At 47.4% G+C, this 8,113-nt stretch overlaps 1 protein-coding gene across 1 annotated transcript in view; it reads right to left on the bottom strand.

Moving 5' to 3' along the window:
* Positions 1-6,822, bottom strand: part of AGTR1 (angiotensin II receptor type 1) — a gene marked incomplete at its 5' end in the record, with an annotated part of 59,560 nt that extends 52,738 nt beyond the window's left edge. The window contains one exon of the transcript XR_014547969.1: positions 6,467-6,822. The remainder of the gene's footprint in view (positions 1-6,466) is intronic.
* Positions 6,823-8,113: the final 1,291 nt, after the last annotated feature.

Consider the following 8,113-nt stretch of genomic DNA (forward strand, 5'->3'; position numbering starts at 1 on the left):
CTTTTAATTTGCGAACCTGGGAGGTGTAAAGGGTGATCAGATGCAGAGAACAGGCTCCTGTGCGGTAAAGAGCAAGGAGTCATTGCAGCTGACAGACTCTGGCATGATTCGCTTCTGTACACATCACACTGGAACTGTTAAATCACAATCTGAATCTTGACTGAGTAAACAATCCCTTAACATGCTTTCGAAATAATTGCTCACTGAAAATCTGCGTTCTCGTGACACTTCCCAGTGCTATAAATTCAGTAACTCCAAAGCCACAGAGACAATTGCTTGATGTTTTTACACAATGATTGCCCTAGCTGTATCTCCAAGAGCTGCTCTAAGAGCCACCGGAGACCAAAGAATAAGATTTGCTGTGTTTAAGAGTGGCCCTGAAGAAAATGCTAATTGGAGATGCCTTGAATCTAATATAGCACACTTCTGCCTACCCAGAGATTTTCTCTCTGTTTCCTATACTGGCGCTTTCTGACTTTCTCTTTCCTCTTCCTCCTCCATTTAAAGCCCTATAAGGATTGGGACCTGGATATCCAAAAGTCCTTCAACTCACACAAAAAACCATCTGCATCAGTGTTAGAAACTCAGACGTATAAGCTAGGTGCCAAATGCTAGGTAAACCAAGGTTACAGTCACCAAAATGGAATGTCTAGCTGCCATTTTGGGGCAAGACGGCTCTAATGTATTATTTTTCAAACAACGGACTGACTGCGATTGATTCTCAGTTAAACATCCGGCTAGTTCAGATGAAAGCCTTGAGCTGGGTTAAGAGCTTTGAGAACTTAAAGAAGAAAAGCCACTTGATTAAGTGAAGACAAGCTGCACCAATTAACTGTAACGTTGTTCACTGCTCCTGCTCAGGTGGCCCAGAAAAAGCATTTTGATTCCTGAAATTCATCCCAATTGTGCAGATAAAATATAACTGATAGAATTCTACAGGATGGGGTATTAGTGTGTGAAACTAATGATCCCCAGGCACGCACCTCCAGACGATAGAGATGTCAGGTAACATCCTTGCACCCAGGCATCTTCACTTGGCCTCAAGTAGTCAATAAAAGGTAAAGGTACCCCTGCCCGTACGGGCCAGTCGTGTCCGACTCTAGGGTTGTGCGCCCATCTCACTTAAGAGGCCAGGGGCCAGCGCTGTCCGAAGACACTTCCGGGTCACGTGGCCAGCATGACGAAGCTGCTCTGGAAAGCTGGCACCAGCGCAGCACATGGAAACGCCGTTTATCTTCCCGCTATAAAGCGGTACCTATTTATCTACTTGCACTTAGGGGTGCTTTCGAACTGCTAGGTGGGCAGGAGCTGGGACTGAAAGACGGGAGCTCACCCTGCCGCGGGGATTCGAACCGCCGACCATACGATCGGCAAGTCCTAGGCACTGAAATATGAAATGCACCTGGCAACTGGCTAATTTCGAACACTGGTTCCTGGTTATTCCTTTCCAGCTGTGGATGGAAGTTACAATCACCAGATGTGATAGGATGGCCCTATTCACCTGTCAAAGTGGTTTGCAGAGGTTTGGCCACTTCTGGATCTGGCTTGGGGGCCAGATCCACTTCTCCACCCTGCAATACAGCAAATGCACTTGCCACATGCCCCCAATGTCTGTTTTTTTGGGGGGGCGTAATCTGGCCCAGTGGTCGGTTTAATCTGGCCCCTGTGGCAGTTCATTTCCTGGGGTAAAATCCTAAAAAAACCTCAACAACTCCAACCCTAAAATCAGCTCAACAACTTCAATCCTAAAAAAAGGTCAACAACTTTGGTCAGCCCTTTGGTCAGCCCACACAGCTCTTCACTTCATCAAATCTGGCCCTCTTTGGAAAAAGTTTGGACACCACTGGATCCATTAGGCTGTCATAAATTCCATCAATGCGAACAGGATTTTTGGCAAGATCGAACACAGAATGTGGGACACTCTTCCAAGACAAGCCACACTGATTATTGCTTGACTTTTATACACCAGTGTGTATTATCAGGGATCACCTTCATTTCAGCCAGTCGGATTTCTTAAAGTGGAAAGAAAAATGGGTCAGCCGCTTATTCAAATCCCCAACCTTCTGAAAAGACTCTCTCCCTTTCAGTAAAGGAGCTCAGGAGGTACATAATGGTCTTAGTGCTACGGGTGGTAATAGGACATCATTCAAACTTTGTGAAGATGTGCTATTAGAATGCTAATTCCGGTTTCCTGTTAGAAACCACCCCAGAACAATTCATTAAACGATTTTAGTTTTCTGCTTAGGAACAATAATCCTGCAGAAATTCTGGTTATTAAAATATGCAGGAAGGACAGGATATAAGATGGATAAAAGAAAATATGAAATATGTGTGCAATCAAATGTATCTTGGGAATGTTCCCCCTCCACACAATTTGTGGATTTCAGGATCCAAAGAGTAAGGCTGTAATCCTGCACATGTGAATTAGGGAGCAGGCCCAAAAAACTGCATGGGCTTTACTTTTCAGGAAAAATGCTGAAGGATTAGGCTGAGCACCAGGAGACTAGCAAGCTTCCAAGTTGCACAGAACCCTTTTTCTTCCAGAAAGAATTCCTGCCTGAATACCTTATGTCAGCTAAACAGCTGGTTTCATACAAAATGAAATACTATACAAATAAAATGCAAACGATAAAGGAACATACTAGGTCAGACTATTTGTCCTTCTCATGCCACATTCACACGGTACATTTAGAGCACTCTGACAGCACTTTAAACAGTCATGGCTTCCCTCTAAGAATTCTGGGAGCTGTGGTTTGTTAAGGGTGCTGAGAGGTTGTTAGGAGAGCCCTAGAGCTACAATTTCCAGAGTGGTTCAACAATCAATCCCTAATCACAGGGTGAATGTGGTCTGAGTCCAGTATTATCTGTGGAAGTAACAGAACGTTGTACGAATAGCAGCAACTCTCCAAGGGGTCAGGCAGAGGCCTTTCCCCATCTCTTGCTACCTGGTCCTTCTAAGTGGAGATGCCAGAGATTAACTTGGAACCTTCTGTGTGCTCCGATACTGAATTACAGTCTTTCCCCCAAAACATGGCTGTCCTAATATTAGCAAGTTGGAATTTGACTTTACAGAACATCCTAAGCAACAGATACAATGCCAACTGGTGAGTTTGGGATCGTGTGGGGATATTTAGTGTCCTTGTCAAAGATTCACTAAAGGTGAAGATTAAAAAGATGGGAAGGTAGGGGAGATGCAGCAGGGGTGTGTGCGTGCCATCATTCTCCTCGCTCGCCATTTGTTGGAGGGCAAACTTCTGAAGCAAGAAGTCTCCCCATGAGTTTTGGAATCGTGGTTTTCCAGGGTTCTAAAATGTGCAGGGAGCCAACAGCAGCGCAGGAACTGTCAGTCACTCTCCAACAATAGTGACACGGGGGGAGGAGGGAAGCTGGCACATTTGTCCCCCCTGCCCCCCCCATTGTACATTGACATAATAATAATAATAATAATAATAATAATAATAATAATAATAATTTATTTATACCCCGCCCATCTGGCTGAGTTTCCCCAGCCACTCTGGGCGGCTCCCAATCAAATGTTAAAAACAGTACAGATGTTAAAATGTAATGTTAAAAACTCTACAGATTTAGCAGTTGCCTGAAGAGGGATTAAGACACAGTCCTGCCTCTTTAAGTAATGACAGAGCTGGATGGTATAGTTACTTCCATTTCACCTAGAATTGTCTACTAGGACTGGCAGCAGCATGTAGACAGATATCATTCCCACCATCTGCCAGGGAATGAATCTGGGACCTTTGGCACACAAAGTAGCTTCTCTACCACTATGTTATGGTCCTTCCACATAAAGCAGGGGGGTGGGGAGGGAATGTGGCCATCCAGCCCTCTCTCTCTGACCCCCCAGGCCACACCCTTCCTCATCAGTCCTGCTCTGTGCCCTCTCCCAAATATATCTGGCTGGAATGTGTCCACGAAGGAGCCGTGCCTGTATGTCCTCCTACTGCTAACATATGGGTCCCAGAAGGTTTTCCGCAAGGGATCGCAACCCTCGGGCTGAAAAGGGACCCCCCACCCCTGCCATAAAGAGATAGTGTCCCTTAGAACAGCTGCATTGGTGGAGAAAGGGCATCTGGGCACACAGATAACTTGTCAAAAGGCATCATTCACTAAGCAACTGCAGGTGAGATGGAGGGAACGGGGCTCAGAGTCACTGGACTAATGCTAAAGGGCCTTTTGTCCCCAAGCCCAACCTTCTTCCTGTTCCCACCTCCTGGTAGCTTGGGAGGTGAAGAAAGGACTCAGCCTTCCTTTGCTTCTATGCCAACTGTGGTGGGATAAGGGAATGAGTTGCTTCTGGTGTAGGCTGTGCTCACGTCCCACTCAAGCACGACTCTTCTCCCATCCCCTCTGGGCCAAGCCTGAGAATTGCATGTGACCTGCTTTGGTATTCTCTCTCCTGGGACCAGATTTGAAGTTTTGGTGGGTCTGCAAGTATATGGAGTCTCCTCCATTGCCCCCACCTGATACATCACCCCTTCCCCATTTCAGCCCTTTTGATGTCCACACACATTCCACTTTACACACTTAAAGAGGGATCGACATCTTGCCTGTGACATTTTCAGAATTCTAAAATGATCTCTGTGTGATTATTGTTATTTGCAGGCATTCCCCTTAACCTTGCCTTAAAAATAAAATGTCAGCTTCTTGTTGGAGCGTCACAGCTCCATCCGAAAGGTCACGGGACATATTCTGCTGCCAATTGTAGTGGTGGTGCAACACTATTAATTTCGGATTAAGGGCAGAGGTATAAATGAATGCCATTTGATCTTTGGTGCATATTTATTTGCACGTATCACACAGCACACAGTGTTTATATTGAAGTTACTTGACACAAACCAGAGACCATCCTGTTGTATTACTCAGGCTTCACAGCAACTTCACAATGACTGACAGCTGGTCCTTGCTTTGCAGTTCACTGTTTGCACGGTCAGGTCCCACACTGCACTGGGTAATGTCTGAAATGTGGAGTTGTCATGCAAACTGTCTCTGGTCCCAGATGTTCCCTGTGCAACATAGTAGAAACCTGACCTGCTGCAACAGTAACCATTGCTACCAGATTAACATAAGAACCAACTTTGACTTAATGTGCTCTGAGGTTTTGTATGCTTGTTTACTGAGGATACAGACTTTGTACCAAGTTGCTGATGCACAGGGTTATGTCTACGATCCTATGCACATGCACCAGGGATTAAAGCCCTAGTGAATACAAGGGGGCATTCAACTTCCAAGCCAACATGCCTAGGATTGCACCGTAAGTATGATTAAATCCTGATCCTTGCACGGATGCCAACAAAATTCATTCTGTAAGGAAGCAGGAATCTAACAAACAGAGGAGCAATTTGGAGTCAATATAAACCTAGTAGGAACATTCTTTTGAAAGTTGTGGAAAATAGGACAGGTCTTGCCAGTTTGTTCCCCTTAACTGATTTGTCAAGTCAAAGTTATGGGTTGACTTGGCCTCTACTAGTTGCTAGCAATAAATTGGAAAGTTGCTAGAAATAAGCTGGAAAGTTGTCGGCTTGCGGTAGGTCTGTCGCTGATTCTGTTAAATGGTGCCTTAGACCTGTTGACAAGAAATATGAGAGGATTCACATGACAGGACTTGTGAGTGCACAAGCCCTCTATCTTCTGCGAGCAGATAAATCTGTGGCATCGTTTCAAAGAGGTGTCCTTGGAACAAGCAATCGGTCTTCCTTGTGGACTCTGGTTGTTAAAACTATTGCTTTTAGCAGTAATTAAGGGAGTCGCACTTTCAGCACAGTGTAAACAAGGCATTCCTTCCACATGCACACTCTGTTATAAGAGTTTGGAAAACCAAAGATACACTTTCATCACTCTTTTGGTGAAGCATGGAACAAACTGAGTGTCTGAGGCAAAGCATAATAAAATGTCATGTGATAGCAATAAACTTTCCAAAAAATAATGCCTGATCCTAGCAATGGTTAAGTATCTTTAAATGCCATTGACTTCGATGACTGAGCGGAAGAGAGTAGGGTTAAGTACGTGCTTAACTATATATAAACGAGGGCTTAGTTTTGTGCCTATACTCAAATATACTTTTGCATGCAGTTATCCTCCAAAAAGCATTAAAGAAAAGAAAAGGTCCTGTTCTATAGCTCTGCTCACGCACACACACACCCATCCTTGAGTCCCACGTATTTCCTTAGGGCTTGTGAGATTTAGAAATCACGTCGTTGGAGTCTATGCCAGAAAACTTTCAGCTCTCTCGTGTAAAATGGGAAGCAAGAGGGAAAAGTCTTTCTCAGAAGGAAAGGGCTGGTGGTGGAAACTTTCCCTCCAGGGAGGGTGATAACAAATAACGATAATAAATACAACCAAGGCAGCAGTTTGCATGTGGGCAAGGAGGAAGAAAAACCAAATTTCAGGAGTTGGTAGGGCAGGAGGGGAAAGGGAACAGCACAGAGACGCGTGGAAGGAGGAGGAAACTTACAAGGCGAGAGGAGAAACTTGCAAGGCTTGGCAGGATGCGCTGGAAGCGGCTATGCAACTGCGGATTTCTCCCTCTCTTCTCTTTCGGTCTCTTCTCTGTCTCTCGGCCGGGCTGGGCAGCTCGGCATCCACGAACCTCCACCCTGGGGAAGCCACGCGCGTCTCACCTTCCTGGGTGTGTTGCAGCTACTATTGCTGCTGCGAGAAGGCGGCGGCGGCAGCCTCAGTCCCTTGGGTGGCTGCGCGCAGGACTGTCCTAAGGCTTGGATCCGTTTGGCTTCGCCCCCCTGGATTTATAGCCAGGGCGGCTGCTCGTTGCGCGGCTGCGTTCCCCTCCAGCTCACACTCCACCCGCCCCGCTCCCTCCTGGGAGAGCCCCTAGTTCTGGGCCTCGCTTCTCCCCCCGCCCCACTTCCCCTCCCAACACGTGAATGAATCAGCCTCGGCTCAGACCCGCTTCCTCGCCGCCCCCTCCCCGTCCAGCGCAGCCCAGCAGCGCCGCTAATGAAATCGCTGTCGATGGACACGCCTCCGCCCGTTCCGCTTGTTAACGCCGCCCGAGGCTCCCGCTTCCTGTCCCTACCGCTGCGGGGAAGGGGGTCGATCTGTTTCAGGTGCGCTTTGGATCCCCCACCGCGTTTAGGTCAGGGAACATCTTGTTCTCCATAACTTATTAGAGGGGAGGGGGAGACCAGTGAAGAAAGACGGACCCGGAAAGTGCCGTTTGCAAAGTTGGAAAATCCTGCGTATTTGTTTCCCACTCGTGTTTGTGTTTCTACCACCCCAGTTGCAAGGAAGCCAGGATGCTGGCGTCGGGGCGCTCGGATCCCCCCAAGAGTGAAACGCACAGATTTGTAGAAACTGCAGGGAAAGGGCGCAGAAGGGGAAAGTTGCTCACACCTTAAGCTGAGTCCAACACACGCTATGCTGAGCATCCCACGAGAGTCCCGTAGTTTTTGAGGCTCAGCCAGACCTCCCTGATGTAGTAGGGTCTGGGCACTCCACGTGGGTTGTGATCTGCCCTAGTATTTCGCGGACACCGCCCCCCCCCGCAGCCTCTGAAGCCCTCCCAACAATGGGTTTGGGCGGTGGAATCACGCGTCGACGTAGCCTTCATCTTTAGAGGACGCCCCGTGGGCGGACAGGCGGGAATCTACGCGGTGCTGAATGTCTGCATCAGGTTATAGGAGTGCATAGCACCCAACCCCACCACAGGCCTGCTTGCAAGTGTATAAGCCGTGGCTGTGCACAACAACCCATCATACTTAATGATGGGTATATGGTTAGCATTAAAACAAGAGACAGTGGTACCTCTGGTTGCGAACGGGATCCGCCTTCCACGTTTGCGCCTGTGTGGGTTGCGATTTGCCACTTCTGCGCATGCGCGTGATGTCATTTTGAGCGCCTGCGCATGCACGAGTGGCGAAACCTGGAAGTAACCCTTTCTGGTACTTCCGGGTCGCCGCGGGACGCAACCTGAAAAGACGTAACCTGAACTGAACGTAACAAGAGGTATGACTGTACAGATAAGGGATCTTTAATCGACACCTACATTATTTATAAAATTATGCTGGTGGTGATAGTGATGGATATATGCTATCAAGCCAATACAAGTACACTTCTTCAGTTTGCTGTTGATGCCGAAACT

Source organism: Podarcis filfolensis (genome assembly GCF_964270895.1).
Source record: "Podarcis filfolensis genome assembly, chromosome: 5".
In the NCBI taxonomy this organism is placed as follows: Eukaryota; Metazoa; Chordata; class Lepidosauria; order Squamata; family Lacertidae; genus Podarcis; species Podarcis filfolensis.